Source organism: Oncorhynchus masou, unplaced genomic scaffold, assembly GCF_036934945.1.
Source record: "Oncorhynchus masou masou isolate Uvic2021 unplaced genomic scaffold, UVic_Omas_1.1 unplaced_scaffold_4917, whole genome shotgun sequence".
NCBI lineage: Eukaryota > Metazoa > Chordata > Actinopteri > Salmoniformes > Salmonidae > Oncorhynchus > Oncorhynchus masou.
In genome coordinates this window covers 976-17500 of record NW_027011314.1, presented here as the reverse complement: position 1 = coordinate 17500, position 16525 = coordinate 976, and the positions used below count along the sequence as shown (strand labels likewise).

General features: G+C 47.8%; 1 pseudogene; it reads right to left on the bottom strand.

Annotated features, from left to right (window-relative positions):
• Positions 1-15767, bottom strand: part of LOC135535656 (D(4) dopamine receptor-like) — a 19863-nt pseudogene extending 4096 nt beyond the window's left edge.
• Positions 15768-16525: the final 758 nt, after the last annotated feature.

The following is a 16525-nucleotide window of genomic DNA, read 5'->3' as shown; positions in this document are numbered from 1 at the left end:
CTGGACAGACACTTAATCAAGACCCACCAACCACCTACAGCTGTGAATCAGACCTACAGCTGTGAATCAGAGCTTCCCTGGACAGACACTTAATCAAGACCTACCAACCACCTACAGCTGTGAATCAGAGCTTCCCTGGCCAGACACTAACCAAGACCCACCAACCACCTACAGCTGTGATTCAGACTTCCCTGGCCAGACACTTAATCAAGACTCTTAACCAGACAGCTGTGTCAGAGCTTCCCTGGACAGACACTTTAAGACCTACAGCTGTGATTCAGTCTTCCTGGACAGACACTTAATCAAGAGACAACCAGTCTGTCTTCACCTGGAGAGACTTTACTCTTAAGAGACAGTCTGTCTTCATCTGGAGAGACTTAATCTTAAGAGACAGACACCTCTGTGAATCAGAGCTTCCTCTGGAGAGACTTAATCTTAAGAGACAGTCTGTCTTCATCTGGAGAGACTTAACTCTTAAGAGACAGTCTGTCTTCCTCTGGAGAGACTTCAAGACTCTTAAGAGACAGTCTGTCTTCATCTGGAGAGACTTAACTCTTAAGAGACAGTCTTCTTCATCTGGAGAGACTTAACTCTTAAGAGACAGTCTGTCTTCACCTGGAGAGACTTAACTCTGGAGAGACAGTCTGTCTTCATCTGGAGAGACTTACTCTTAAGAGACAGTCTGTCTTCATCTGGAGAGACTTAACTCTTAAGAGACAGTTTGTCAGCTCTGGAATCAGGAGAGACATTACTCTTAAGAGACAGTCTGTCTTCATCTGGAGAGACATTAACTCTTAAGACCCACAGTACAACTGTGAATCTGTCTTCATCTGGAGAGACTTAACTCTTAAGAGACAGTCTGTCTTCACCTGGAGAGACTTAACTCTTAAGAGACAGTCTGTCTTCACCTGGAGAGACTTAACTCTTAAGAGACAGTCTGTCTTCATCTGGAGAGACTTAACTCTTAAGAGACAGTCTGTCTTCATCTCCATGCATAAACAGAGGTGATCATTTTAATATCAATGTGGACCCCCCCCCCCCCCACAAGTCAAACACTTTGATGTCAGACACCCCCAAGATATATCGGGCACCCCCTAGAGAGTATGAGCACCCCCCTAGAACGTCCCAAAATGTCAGTTGGATTAACCTTCATAAATGTTTCCAATTTCCACTGGGTCATTTGAACCCTGCTTGCCAGTCCCTAACTAATCCGGAGCACCCCTGGAAGGAATTGAAAAAAGATTGTGTGCTTCTCCATTGAGCTTCCTTATTGAGCTTCCCCATAAAGCAATCAAAGTATCAACATTGGTCCGGGGAAACTTAATTCAGCTCACCTCCAAGAGCGTATTTCATTGGACGAATGTGGAGAACAATTACAGTCAACAAATGCTTTTTACAAATTGGAAACAGAAAAATGTCTGTCCTTTAACCCTTCGATAGAATAAGTGTTGTTGCCAAAGAGGACAAAGAGATGTCTGTCTGTCATCTGTCTGTCTGTCTGTCTGATGACTGTCTGTCTGTCTGTCTGTCTGTCTGTCTAGTAGGAGAGGTCTGTCTGTCTGTCTGTCTGTCTGTCTGGTAGGAGAGACATGTCTGTCTCATCTGGTAGAGACAGGATCTGTCTGTCTGTCTGTCTGTCTGTCTGTCTGTCTGTCTGTCTGTCTGTAAGAGACAGTCTGTCTTCATCTCCATGTCATAAACAGAGGGATCTGATGTCTGTCTGTCTGTCTGTCTGTCTGTCTGTCTGTCTGTCTGTCTGTCTGTCTGTCTGTCTGTCTGTCTGGTAGGAGAGGATCTGATGTCTGTCTGTCTGTCTGTCTGTATAAGCATAAATGCTTCTCCTTCCTTTCCCTCTTATGTTCCCTGTATAACTAATGCTTCTCCTTCCGGATGTGAAGAATCACTACCCTCAGTGACATCTTAATATCTACCCTCATAAAGAATCAAAGACCAACACGAACGCCGGCCGCGCACCGCCTCGTCTCTGACCACAGAACAGACACATATTTCTGTTCATTTCCCAACCAGCCGGTGATCTACTGAGTGGAGACGGCCGACATTGGTGTTGATCTGCGTCGTCTTCAACAGGAACCACCCTCACTGACTGCCTGGTGTTATGAGGGACAGCCTGTCGTGTCCCCAGCAGCGGGCCCTGCCTGGTGTTATGAGGGACAGCCTGTCGTGTCCCCAGCAGCGGGCCCTGCTGGTGTTATGAGGGACAGCTTCTGTCCTGTCCCCAGCAGCGGGCCCTGCATGGTGTTATGAGGGACAGCCTGTCGTGTCCCCAGCAGCGGGCCCGCATGGTGTTATGAGGGACAGCCTGTCGTGTCCCCAGCAGCGGGCCCTGCATGGTGTTATGAGGGACAGCCTGTCGTGTCCCCAGCAGCGGGCCCTGCCTGGTGTTATGAGGACAGCCTGTCGTGTCCCCAGCAGCGGGCCCTGCCTGGTGTTATGAGGGACAGCCTGTCGTGTCCCCAGCAGCGGGCCCTGCCTGGTGTTATGAGGGACAGCCTGTCGTGTCCCCAGCAGCGGGCCCTGCATGGTGTTATGAGGGACAGCCTGTCGTGTCCCCAGCAGCGGGCCCTGCCTGGTGTTATGAGGGACAGCCTGTCGTGTCCCCAGCAGCGGGCCCTGCATGGTGTTATGAGGGACAGCCTGTCGTGTCCCCAGCAGCGGGCCCTGCATGGTGTTATGAGGGACAGCCTGTCGTGTCCCCAGCAGCGGGCCCTGCCTGGTGTTATGAGGGACAGCCTGTCGTGTCCCCAGCAGCGGGCCCTGCCTGGTGTTATGAGGGACAGCCTGTCGTGTCCCCAGCAGCGGGCCCTGCCTGGTGTTATGAGGGACAGCCTGTCGTGTCCCCAGCAGCGGGCCCTGCCTGGTGTTATGAGGGACAGCCTGTCGTGTCCCCAGCAGCGGGCCCTGCCTGGTGTTATGAGGGACAGCCTGTCGTGTCCCCAGCAGCGGGCCCTGCCTGGTGTTATGAGGGACAGCCTGTCGTGTCCCCAGCAGCGGGCCCTGCATGGTGTTATGAGGGACAGCCTGTCGTGTCCCCAGCAGCGGGCCCTGCCTGGTGTTATGAGGGACAGCCTGTCGTGTCCCCAGCAGCGGGCCCTGCCTGGTGTTATGAGGGACAGCCTGTCGTGTCCCCAGCAGCGGGCCCTGCATGGTGTTATGAGGGACAGCCTGTCGTGTCCCCAGCAGCGGGCCCTGCATGGTGTTATGAGGGACAGCCTGTCGTGTCCCCAGCAGCGGGCCCTGCATGGTGTTATGAGGGACAGCCTGTCGTGTCCCCAGCAGCGGGCCCTGCATGGTGTTATGAGGGACAGCCTGTCGTGTCCCCAGCAGCGGGCCCTGCATGGTGTTATGAGGGACAGCCTGTCGTGTCCCCAGCAGCGGGCCCTGCCTGGTGTTATGAGGGACAGCCTGTCGTGTCCCCAGCAGCGGGCCCTGCATGGTGTTATGAGGGACAGCCTGTCGTGTCCCCAGCAGCGGGCCCTGCATGGTGTTATGAGGGACAGCCTGTCGTGTCCCCAGCAGCGGGCCCTGCCTGGTGTTATGAGGGACAGCCTGTCGTGTCCCCAGCAGCGGGCCCCTATGAGGGCAGCCTGTGTCCCCAGCAGAGGGCCCTGTGTTATGAGGGACAGCCTGTCGTGTCCCCAGCAGCGGGCCCTGCCTGGTGTTATGAGGGACAGCCTGTCGCGTCCCCAGCAGCGGGCCCTGCCTGGTGTTATGAGGGACAGCCTGTCGCGTCCCCAGCAGCGGGCCCTGTGTTTCCTGATACCACTAATTGATTTTTTTTTTTTACCTTTATTTAACCAGGCAAGTCAGTTAAGAACAAATTCTTATTTTCAATGACGGCCTAGGAACAGTGGGTTAACTGCCTGTTCAGGGGCAGAACGACAGATTTGTGCCTTGTCAGCTCAGGGGTTTGAACTCGCAACCTTCCGGTTACTAGTCCAACACTCTAACCACTAGGCTACCCTGCTACCCCATGTGATGTGACGCTCTGAGTGTTGCCTGATATCAACTGCCTCCTGTCCTGGGACACGATCAAATTTAAGGATCAACTTCAATTCAAAGTCAGCTGGAAAACAACCCTGATCTGTTTTTTTATTTTTATGTTTTTTTATTTATTTTACCTTTATTTAACTAGGCAAGTCAGTTAAGAACAAATTCTTATTTTCAACCACTAGACTACCCTGCCGCCCCTCCACTCTAACCACTAGGCTACCCTGCCGCCCCTCCACTCTAACCACTAGGCTACCCTGCCGCCCCTCCACTCTAACCACTAGGCTACCCTGCCGCCCCTCCACTCTAACCACTAGGCTACCCTGCCGCCCCTCCACTCTAACCACTAGGCTACCCTGCCGCCCTCCACTCTAACCACTAGGCTACCCTGCCGCCCCTCCACTCTAACCACTAGGTCTACCCTGCCGCCGCCCCTCCACTCTAACCACTAGGCTACCCTGCCGCCCCTCCCCCTCCACTCTAACCACTAGGCTACCCTGCCGCCCCTCCACTCTAACCACTAGGCTACCCTGCCGCCCCTCCACTCTAACCACTAGGCTACCCTGCCGCCCCTCCACTCTAACCACTAGGCTACCCTGCCGCCCCTCCACTCTAACCACTAGCTACCCTGCCGCCCTCCACTCTAACCACTAGGCTACCCTGCCGCCCCTCCACTCTAACCACTAGGCTACCCTGCCGCCCCTCCACTCTAACCACTAGGCTACCCTGCCGCCCCTCCACTCTAACCACTAGGCTACCCTGCCGCCCTCCACTCTAACCACCTCCACTCTAACCACTAGGCTACCCTGCCGCCCCTCCACTCTAACCACTAGGCTACCCTGCCGCCCTCCACTCTAACCACTAGGCTACCCTGCAGCGCCCTCCACTCTAACCACTAGGCTACCCTGCCGCCCCTCCACTCTAACCACTAGCTTGTACAGAGCTGCCTGCCGCCCCTCCACTCTAACCACTAGGCTACCCTGCCGCCCCTCCACTCTAACCACTTGGCTACCCTGGCCCCTCCACTCTGAAACCACTAGGCTACCCTGCCGCCTCCCCTAACCCACTCTAACCACTAGGCTACCCTGCCGCCTCCTCCACTCTAACCACTAGGCTACCCTGCCTCCAAACCACACTCCGTCTGTTTCTAACCACTAGGCTACCCTGCCGCCCCCACTCACCACTAACCTGCCGCCCCTACTCTAACCACTGGCTACCCTCCGCCCCTCCACTCTAACCACTAGGCTACCCTGCCGCCCCTCCACTCTAACCACTAGGCTACCCTGCCGCCCCTCCACTCTAACCACTAGGCTACCCTGCCGCCCCTCCACTCTAACCACTAGGCTACCCTGCCGACCTCCACTCTAACCACTAGGACCCCTGTCAGCCCTCCATCTGATGACACCACTTGTTCTAGCCCTCCACCTAACCACTGCTACCCTCAGCCCCTCCACTCTGACCACTAGGCTACCCTGCCGCCCCTCCACAATGTCAACCACTGGCTGATACAAATGACTATCTGTGTAACAGTCACCCTCCACTCTAACCACATGATCACTACCCTGCTGTCATCCCTCCACTCTAACCACAGGCTAATGAAGACATTTCTGTCCCTCCACTCTAACCACAGTTTCTGCTCATTAGTTGAAGCCTGATGACCAGACCTTCTGTTAAACCTAGCATCCCTGACCGCCCCCTGTCTAACCACTAGGCTTCTGTCAGACCTCCACTCTAATGTCTGGACCCTGCCGCCCCTCCACTCTAACCACTATGACTACAAACCTGTCAGACCCATCTGATGACTACAACCACTAAACCTTCTGTCAGACCTAGCATCTAACCAGACCTTCTGTTAGACCTAGCATCTGATGACTACAGACCTTCTGTCAGACCTAGCATCTGATGACTACAGACCTTCTGTTAGACCTAGCATCTGATGACTACAGACCTTCTGTCAGACCTAGCATCTGATGACTACAGATCACTGTCAAGTTTCAGACCTTCTGTCAGACCTAGCATCTGATGACTACAGACCTTCTGTCAGGGAGCATCTGATGACTACAGACCTTCTGTTAGACCTAGCATCTGATGACTACAGACCTTCTGTCAGACCTAGCATCTGATGACTACAGACCTGTCTAACAGACCTTCTGTCAGACTAGCATCTGATGAGACTGTCTGATGAACAGACCTTCTGTCAGACCTAGCATCTGATGACTACAGACCTTCTGTTAGACCTAGCATCTGATGACTACAGACCTTCTGTTAGACCTAGCATCTGATGACTACAGACCTTCTGTCAGACCAGCATCTGATGACTACAGACCTTCTGTCAGACCTAGCATCTGATGACTACAGACCTTCTGTCAGACCTAGCATCTGATGACTACAGACCTGTCTAACAGACCTCTGTTGAAGACCTAGCATCTGATGACTACAGACCTTCTGTCACAGACCTAGCATCTGATGACTACAGACCTTCTGTTATACCTAGCATCTGATGACTACAGACCTTCTGTCAGACCTAGCATCTGATGACTACAGACCTTCTGTCAGATAGCATCTGATACAGACCTTCTGTCAGACCTAGCATCTGATGACTACAGACCTTCTGTCAGACCTAGCATCTGATGACTACAGACTGTCAGACCTGTCTGACTACAGACCTTCTGTCAGACCTAATGTCTGATGACTACAGACAGACCTAGTGTCTGATGAACAGACCTTCTGTCAGACCTAGCATCTGATGACTACAGACCTTCTGTCAGACCTAGCATCTGATGACTACAGACCTGTCTAACAGACCTAGCATCTGATGACTACAGACCTTCTGTCAGACCTAGCATCTGATGACTACAGACCTTCTGTCAGACCTAGCATCTGATGACTACAGACCTTCTGTCAGACCTAGCATCTGATGACTACAGACTAACAGACCTTCTGTCAGACCTAGCATCTGATGACTACAGACCTTCTGTCAGACCTAACATCTGATGACTACAGACCTTCTGTCAGACCTAGCATCTGATGACTACAGACCTTCTGTCAGACCTGCATCTAACAGACCTTCTGTCAGACCTAGCATCTGATGACTACAGACCTTCTGTCAGACCTAGCATCTGATGACTACAGACCTTCTGTCAGACCTAGCATCTGATGACTACAGACCTTCTGTCAGACCTAGCATCTGATGACTACAGACCTTCTGTCAGACCTAGCATCTGATGACTACAGACCTTCTGTCAGACCTAGCATCTGATGACTACAGACCTTCTGTCAGACCTAGCATCTGATGACTACAGACCTTCTGTCAGACCTAGCATCTGTCAGACCTGTCTAACAGACCTTCTGTCAGATCTAGCATCTGATGACTACAGACCTTCTGTCAGACCTAGCATCTGATGACTACAGACCTGTCTACAGTCCTTCTGTTAGACCTAGCATCTGATGACTACAGACCTTCTGTCAGAGCTAGCATCTGATGACTACAGACCTGTCTACAGACCTTCTGTCAGACCTAGCATCTGATGACTACAGACCTTCTGTCAGACCTAGCATCTGATGACTACAGACCTTCTGTCAGACCTAGCATCTGATGACTACAGACCTTCTGTCAGACCTAGCATCTGATGACTACAGACCTTCTGTCAGACCTAGCATCTGATGACTACAGACCTTCTGTCAGACCTAGCATCTGATGACTACAGACCTTCTGTTAGACCTAGCATCTGATGACTACAGACCTTCTGTCAGACCTAGCATCTGATGACCACAGACCTGTCTAACAGACCTTCTGTCAGACCTAGCATCATCTGATGTCTACAGACCTTCTGTCAGACCTAGCATCTGATGACTACAGACCTTCTGTCAGACCTAGCATCTGATGACTACAGACCTTCTGTCAGACCTAGCATCTGATGACTACAGACCTTCTAACAGACCGAGCATCTGTCAGACCTAGACCTAGCATCTGATGACTACAGACCTGACAGATTCTGTTAGACCTAGCATCTGATGACTACAGACCTTCTGTCAGACCTAGCATCCTGATGACTACACACCTTCTGTCAGACCGAGCATCTGATGACTACAGACCTTCTGTCAGACCTAGCATCTGATGACTACAGACCTGTCTACAGACCTTCTGTCAGACCTAGCATCTGATGACTACAGACCTTCTGTCAGACCTAGCATCTGATGACTACAGACCTTCTGTCAGACCTAGCATCTGATGACTACAGACCTTCTGTCAGACCTAGCATCTGATGATGACAGACCTTCTGTCAGAGCTAGCATCTGATGACTACAGACCTGTCTACAGACCTTCTGTCAGACCTAGCATCTGATGACTACAGACCTTCTGTCAGACCTAGCATCTGATGACTACAGACATTCTGTCAGACCTAGCATCTGAGGATTACAGACCTTCTGTCAGACCTAGCATCTGATGACTACAGACCTTCTGTCAAACCTAGCATCTGATGACTACAGACCTTCTGTCAGACCTAGCATCTGATGACTACAGACCTTCTGTCAGACCTAGCATCTGATGACTACAGACCTGTCTACAGTCCTTCTGTTAGACCTAGCATCTGATGACTACAGACCTTCTGTCAGAGCTAGCATCTGATGACTACAGACATTCTGTCAACCTAGCATCTGATGATCTACAGACCTTCTGTCAGACCTAGCATCTGATGACTACAGACCTTCTGTCAGACCTAGCATCTGATGACTACAGACCTTCTGTCAGACCTAGCATCTGATGACTACAGACCTTCTGTCAGACCTAGCATCTGAGGACTCAGACCTTCTGTCAGACCTAGCATCTGATGACACAGACCTTCTGTCAGACCTAGCATCTGATGACATTCTACAGACCTTCTGTCAGACCTAGCATCTGATGACTACAGACCTGTCTACACCTTCTGTCAGACCTAGCATCTGATGACTACAGACCTTCTGTCAGAGCTAGCATCTGATGACTACAGACCTGTCTACATCCTTCTGTCAGACCTAGCATCTGATGACTACAGACCTTCTGTCTTTCCTAGCATCTGATGACTACAGACCTGTCTACAGACCTTCTGTCAGACCTAGCATCTGATGATACAGACCTTCTGTCAGACCTAGCATCTGATGACTACAGACTTGACAGATTCTGTCAGACCTAGCATCTGATGACTACAGACCTTCTGTCAGACCTAGCATCTGATGACTACAGACCTTCTATTTTAGATCTTCCCTGCATCTGAGTTACAGGACCTTCATGTCAGACCTCGCATCTCAGGACTACAGACATTCTGTGATAGCATCTGATGTTCTTTTACAGACCTTCTAACTACAGACCTTTGTCAGACCTGCCAGCATCTGTAGATCTCTGACCACAGACCTTCTGTCAGACCTAGCATGTTTGATGAATACAGTACAGTGCCTTGTGGCGAAAGTTTCGGCCCCCTTGAACTTTGCGAGAAATGGTTTGCCACATTTCAGGCTTCAAACATAAAGATATAAAACTGTATTTTATTGAGAGGAATCAACAACAAGTTTGGGACACAATCATGGTAGATTTGGAACGACATTTATTGGATATTTCCACGTATTTAACAAATCAAAAACTGAAAAATTGGGCGTGGATGTGTACAAGCTTTGTATCTGCTGTCAACAATGTAGCATTCTGTATTTTGCACGCAATTTAACGTTTTTGATTCTAACTATTAACAAGCTGTGTATCTGCTGTCAACACTGTAGCTTTTTCCTAGCAAGCTGTGTATCTGCTGTCAACAATGTAGAATTCTGTATTTTCCTAACAAGCCGTGTATCTGCTGTCAACACTGTAGCTTTTTCATAGCAAGCTGTGTATCTGCTGTCAACACTGTAGCTTTTTCCTAACAAGCTGTGTATCTGCAGTCAACAATGTAGCATTCTGTATTTTCCTAACAAGCTGTGTATCTGCTGTCAATAAATGACACTTCATGATTTTCCTAACAAGCTGTGTATCTCTGTCAACAATGTAGCATTCTGTATCTTTCCTAACAAACTGTGTATCTGCTGTCAACAATGTAGCATTCTGTATTTTCCTAACAAGCTGTGTATCTGCTGTCAACACTGTAGCTTTTTCATAGCAAGCTGTGTATCTGCTGTCAACACTGTAGCTTTTTCCTAACAAGCTGTGTATCTGCTGTCAACAATGTAGCATTCTGTATTTTCCTAACAAGCTGTGTATCTGCTGTCGACACTAGCTTTTTCCTAGCAAGCTGTGTGTCTGCTGTCAACAATGTAGCATTCTGTATTTTCCTAACAAGCTGTGTATCTGCAGTCAACAATGTAGCATTCTGTATTTTCCTAACAAGCTGTGTATCTGATGTCAACACTTTCCTAATTTGTATTTTCCTAACAAGCTGTGTATCTGCTATCTCAACAATGTAGCATTTGTATTTTGATTAAAAGCTGTGTATCTGTTTAACCATTAGCATTTTGTATTTTCCTAACAAGCTGTGTATCTGCTGTCAACAATGTAGCATTCTGATGAACTTTCATAACAATCTGTGTATCTACTGTCAACACTGTAGCATTCTTTTCCTAACAAGCTGTGTATCTGCTGTAAACACTGTAGCATTCTGTATTTTCCTAACAAGCTGTGTATCTGCTGTCAACACTGTAGCATTCTGTATTTTCCTAACAAGCTGTGTATCTGCTGTCAACACTGTAGCTGTTTTTCCTAACAAGCTGTGTATCTGCTGTCAACAATGCAGCATTTTCCTACAAGCTGTGTATCTGCTGTCAACACTGTAGCATTCTGTATTTTCCTAACAAGCTGTGTATCTGCTGTCAACACTGTAGCATTCTGTATTTTCCTAACAAGCTGTGTATCTGCTGTCAACACTGTAGCATTCTGTATTTTCCTAACAAGCTGTGTATCTGCTGTCAACACTGTAGCTTTTTCCTAACAAGCTGTGTATCTGCTGTCAACAATGTAGAATTCTGTATTTTCCTAACAAGCTGTGTATCTGCTGTCAACACTGTAGCTTTTTCCTAGCAAGCTGTGTATCTGCTGTCAACACTGTAGCTTTTTCCTAACAAGCTGTGTATCTGCTGTCAACAATGTAGCATTCTGTATTTTCCTAACAAGCTGTGTATCTGCTGTCAACAATGTAGCATTCTGTATTTTCCTAACAAGCTGTGTATCTGCTGTCAACACTGTAGCATTCTTTTTCCTAACAAACTGTGTATCTGCTGTCAACAATGTAGCTGTATTTTCCTAACAAGCTGTGTATCTGCTGTCAACAATGTAGCATTCTGTATTTTCCTAACAAGCTGTGTATCTGCTGTCAACAATGTAGCATTCTGTATTTTCCTAACAAGCTGTGTATCTGCTGTCAACACTGTAGCTTTTTCCTAACAAGCTGTGTATCTGCTGTCAACACTGTAGCATTCTGTACTTTCCTAACAAGTTGTGTATCTGCAGTCAACAATGTAGCTGTTTTTCCTAACAAGCTGTGTATCTGCTGTCAACACTGTAGCTTTTTCCTAACAAGCTGTGTATCTGCTGTCAACACTGTAGCATTCTGTATTTTCCTAACAAGCTGTGTATCTGCTGTCAACACTGTAGCATTCTGTATTTTCCTAACAAGCTGTGTATCTGCTGTCAACACTGTAGCATTCTGTATTTTCCTAACAAGCTGTGTATCTGCTGTCAACAATGTAGCATTCTGTATTTTCCTAACAAGCTGTGTATCTGCTGTCAACAATGTAGCATTCTGTATTTTCCTAACAAGCTGTGTATCTGCTGTCAACAATGTAGCATTCTGTATTTTCCTAACAAGCTGTGTATCTGCTGTCAACACTGTAGCATTCTGTATTTTCCTAACAAGCTGTGTATCTGCTGTCAACACTGTAGCATTCTGTATTTTCCTAACAAGCTGTGTATCTGCTGTCAACACTGTAGCATTCTGTATTTTCCTAACAAGCTGTGTATCTGCTGTCAACACTGTAGCATTCATTGTACATTAGAAAGGTTGTTTCTCTCATTAATCATTTAAAAATAAAAGTAGCTCATGGCAGTAGGCACACCACACTTACAGTTCTACCTAAAAAAATGATATTTGGTTGTCCTTTTCCAAGCAGAACCCTTTTTCACAGAGGGTTCTACCTGGAACCCAAATCAAATCAAATGTATTTTATATAGCCCTTCGTATATCAGCTGATATCTCAAAGTGCTGTACAGAAACCCAGCCTAAAACCCCAAACAGCGAGCAAAAGGTTCTTCAGAAGGGTTCTCCTATTAGGACAGGTTCTTCAGAAGAGTTCTCCTATTAGGACAGGTTCTTCAGAAGAGTTATCCTATTAGGACAGGTTCTTCAGAAGAGTTCTCCTATTAGGACAGGTTCTTCAGAAGGGTTCTCCTATTAGGACAGGTTCTTCAGAAGAGTTCTCCTATTAGGACAGGTTCTTCAGAAGAGTTCTCCTATTAGGACAGGTTCTTCAGAAGAGTTATCCTATTAGGACAGGTTCTTCAGAAGAGTTCTCCTATTAGGACAGGTTCTTCAGAAGAGTTATCCTATTAGACAGGAGAAGAGTTCTCCTATTAGGACAGGTTCTTCAGAAGAGTTCTCCTATTATTAGGACAGGTTCTTCAGAAGAGTTCTCAGAAGAGTTATCCTATTAGGACAGGTTCTTCAGAAGAGTTCTCCTATTAGGACAGGTTCTTCAGAAGAGTTTCAGAAGAGTTCTTCCTCCTATTAGGACAGGTTCTTCAGAAGAGTTCTCCTATTAGGACAGGTTCTTCAGAAGAGTTCTCCTATTAGGACAGGTTCTTCAGAAGAGTCAGAAGAGTTCTCCTATTAGGACAGGTTCTTCAGAAGAGTTCTCCTATTAGGACAGGTTCTTCAGAAGAGTTCTCCTATTAGGACAGGTTCTTCAGAAGAGTTCTCCTATTAGGACAGGTTCTTCAGAAGAGTTCTCCTATTAGGACAGGTTCTTCAGAAGAGTTCTCCTATTAGGACAGGTTCTTCAGAAGAGTCCTCCTATTAGGACAGGTTCTTCAGAAGAGTTCTCCAATTAGGACAGGTTCTTCAGAAGAGTTCTCCTATTAGGACAGGTTCTATTAGGACAGGTTCTTCAGAAGAGTTAGGACAGGTTCTTCAGAAGAGTTCTCCTATTAGGACAGGTTCTTCAGAAGAGTTCTCCTATTAGGACAGGTTCTTCAGAAGAGTTCTCCTATTAGGACAGGTTCTTCAGAAGAGTTCTCCTATTAGGACAGGTTCTTCAGAAGAGTTCTCCTATAAGGACAGGTTCTTCAGAAGAGTCCTCCTATTAGGACAGGTTCTTCAGAAGAGTCCTCCTATTAGGACAGGTTCTTCAGAAGAGTTCTCCTATTAGGACAGGTTCTTCAGAAGAGTTCTCCTATTAGGACAGGTTCTTCAGAAGAGTTCTCCTATTAGGACAGGTTCTTCAGAAGAGTTATCCTATTAGGACAGGTTCTTCAGAAGTGTTCTCCTATTAGGACAGGTTCTTCAGAAGAGTTCTCCTATTAGGACAGGTTCTTCAGAAGAGTTCTCCTATTAGGACACAGCCGAATAAGCTCTTTTTGAAAGCCTTTTTGAAAGTGTGCAGCAGTTCATTGTGACAGATCGGGAAGCCATGACAGCGCCGCAGGACACAGCACCTTTTCATAGAAGGCTTTTGTTTTTCTCTCACCGATGAAGATGAAGGATGCGCCACCGGCATCCACCACTCAAACATAGTGCATGTTTCATAAAAAATGCACCTCGTCAGCCTGACACTGAGAAAACGACTCAACCGCCTCAAATTATTCATGAACGATGACGCCGTGGCCAAAAGTGAATAAGTTCAGAAATGAGAGAGAGATAGAGAATTCCCCCTAGGTATATCACTGCATCATTTCCATTTAGACCGTTACGGCCCCTGAATCAATGTCCAGGTCAGTGTGACTCCAGAGAGGCCCGAAACACAATACTCTCCCAGTGGGTCAAACTGGATGACATCCTTTCAACCAGCTCGGCCTGCTGGGTATTTTATCCTTTTCATCACTTCATCTCATGATTTAACATTTCTATCCATTTCCAGGTCCTGGTTTGATGAACATTATCATCCATTAAGCAGGTCAGTGAATCAGAAGCTGGAAACACAATACTTTCACCCATTTTCTAAATGTAGCCTGTCATAGTACTGGGAACCGGTTCTCCAGTTACAATCTGATAGTGACTGCCTCGTCTAGCTTTTAGGGCTCCCAACGTGTGTGTTTTAATTATATATTTCATTTTTTATTTTATTTAAGCCTTTGGAGAAGGCAATGTGTGCTTTGAGGCCGGCCATAAGGGGTTTATACAGTATGTACCCAAAACATGCATTTGACCCAAGTCTGATCACAACCAGTCAGAACCTACCCTATGAGCCCTCAGTAGAACCTACCCTATGAGCCCTCAGTAGAACCTACCCTATGAGCCCTCAGTAGAACCTACCCTATGAGGCCTCAGTAGAACCTACCCTATGAGCCCTCAGTAGAACCTACCCTATGAGCCCTCAGTAGAACCTACCCTATGAGCCCTCAGTAGAACCTACCCTATGAGCCCTCAGTAGAACCTACCCTATGAGCCCTCAGTAGAACCTATGAGCCCTCAGTAGAACCTACCCTATGAGGCCTCATGAGCCCTCAGTAGAACCTACCCTATGAGCCCTCAGTAGAACCTACCCTATGAGCCCTCAGTAGAACCTACCCTATGAGCCCTCAGTAGAACCTACCCTATGAGCCCTCAGTAGAACCTACCCTATGAGCCCTCAGTAGAACCTACCCTATGAGCCCTCAGTAGAACCTAGCCCTCAGTAGAACCTATGAGCCCTCAGTAGAACCTACCCTATGAGCCCTCAGTAGAACCTACCCTATGAGCCCTCAGTAGAAAAGAGAAAGGGGGAGAAGCAGATGGCGACTTCAATCAGTCACAAACACTTGAAACTTGATTCTGGACTCATAGGACTCTGACTCTGAAGTTTGAAGGAAACCTTTGTAAGTTTTTGACAGGTTTGAGGGGAACTTAATCGTTTTTTTGACGAGTCAGGGAAGCCTTTTGTGAGTTTTTTGACAACTTTTTGACAAGTCTGTAACTTTAATCTGTGGCACTTACCCACCACAACAGGAAGCACCCTCATGGCCTTCCTCTCCCTGCCGTTGATCTTGGCTCGCTTCCTCTTCTGCGGCGGCTTCTGCTGGTAGGAGATAGACGGCACGGAGCTGATCCTCTCCCTGTACGCCGAGGGGAACGGGGGGCAGTCCGGCTGCAGATAGTCATCGGTATCCTCCAGCCCCAGCCGGGCCTGAGCCAGGTCCCTCTCGATGATCCTGGGCAGGGGCATGGGCAGCGGCCCGGGATGGTCCCTGAGGTCGGCATGGCGGCGGCTGCGGCTGCATGCTGAAGCTTCCTGCATGTCTGGATGCTGTTCCTCAGCTTGGCCTTGCGCGCCTCCTCCCACCTCTTCAGGCCCTGGAACATGCCGAAGTAGAGGAGGAGCATGATGGGACAGGGGATGAAGAAGGAGCAGACAGAAGAGTAAACCACGTAGTTGTCATCTTCCAGTTTACACTCGGTGGGGTCCCGGTGTGGGATGTTGTTGATACCCAACATGACCGGAGAGGCCACGGCCAGGGCTATGAGCCAGGTGCCTGACAGCAGGATGATCTGACGCTGGTCAACGTGCTTCCTGTTGTAGTTCAGAGGGATTGACACAGCAATGAACCTGAGGGAAGGGGGGGGGGGAAGGAGAGAGAATTACATTTACATGGAATGAACTACAGGACAAAATACAAACCCTCCAACCCAAAAAGGCCTGTGGTGTTGATGGTTTCCTAAATGAAATGATGAAATATACAGACCACAAACTCAATTTGGCTATTATTAAACTCTTTAACATCATCCTCAGCTCTGGTATCTCTCCCAATATTAGGAACCAAGGACTGATCACCCCAATCCACAAAAGTGGAGACAAATTTGACCCCAATAACTACCGTGGGATATGCATCAACAGCGACCTTAAGAAAATCCTCTGCATTATCATTAACACCAGATGTGTACATTTCCTCAGCAAAAATAATGTACTGAGCAAACTACAAATGGGCTTTTTTTAAATACCAAATTACCGTACGACAGACCACGTATTCACCCTGCACACCCTAATTTACAAACAAACATGTAAAGTTCTCTCGTACTTTGTTGATTTCAAAAAGCTTGACTCAATTTGGCATGAGGGTTGTACAAATGAATGGAAAGTGGTGTTGGGGGAAAAACATCCGACATTATAAAATCCATGTATCCATGTACACAAACAAGTGCGTAGTTAAAATTGGCAAAAAACTACAATTTCTTTCCACAGGGCCGGGGGGTGAGACAGGGATGCAGCTTAAGCCCCACCCTCTTCAACATATATATGAACAAATTGGCGAGGGCAACAGTCTGCAGCACCTGGCCTCAACCTACTAGAATCTGAAGTCAAATGTCTACTG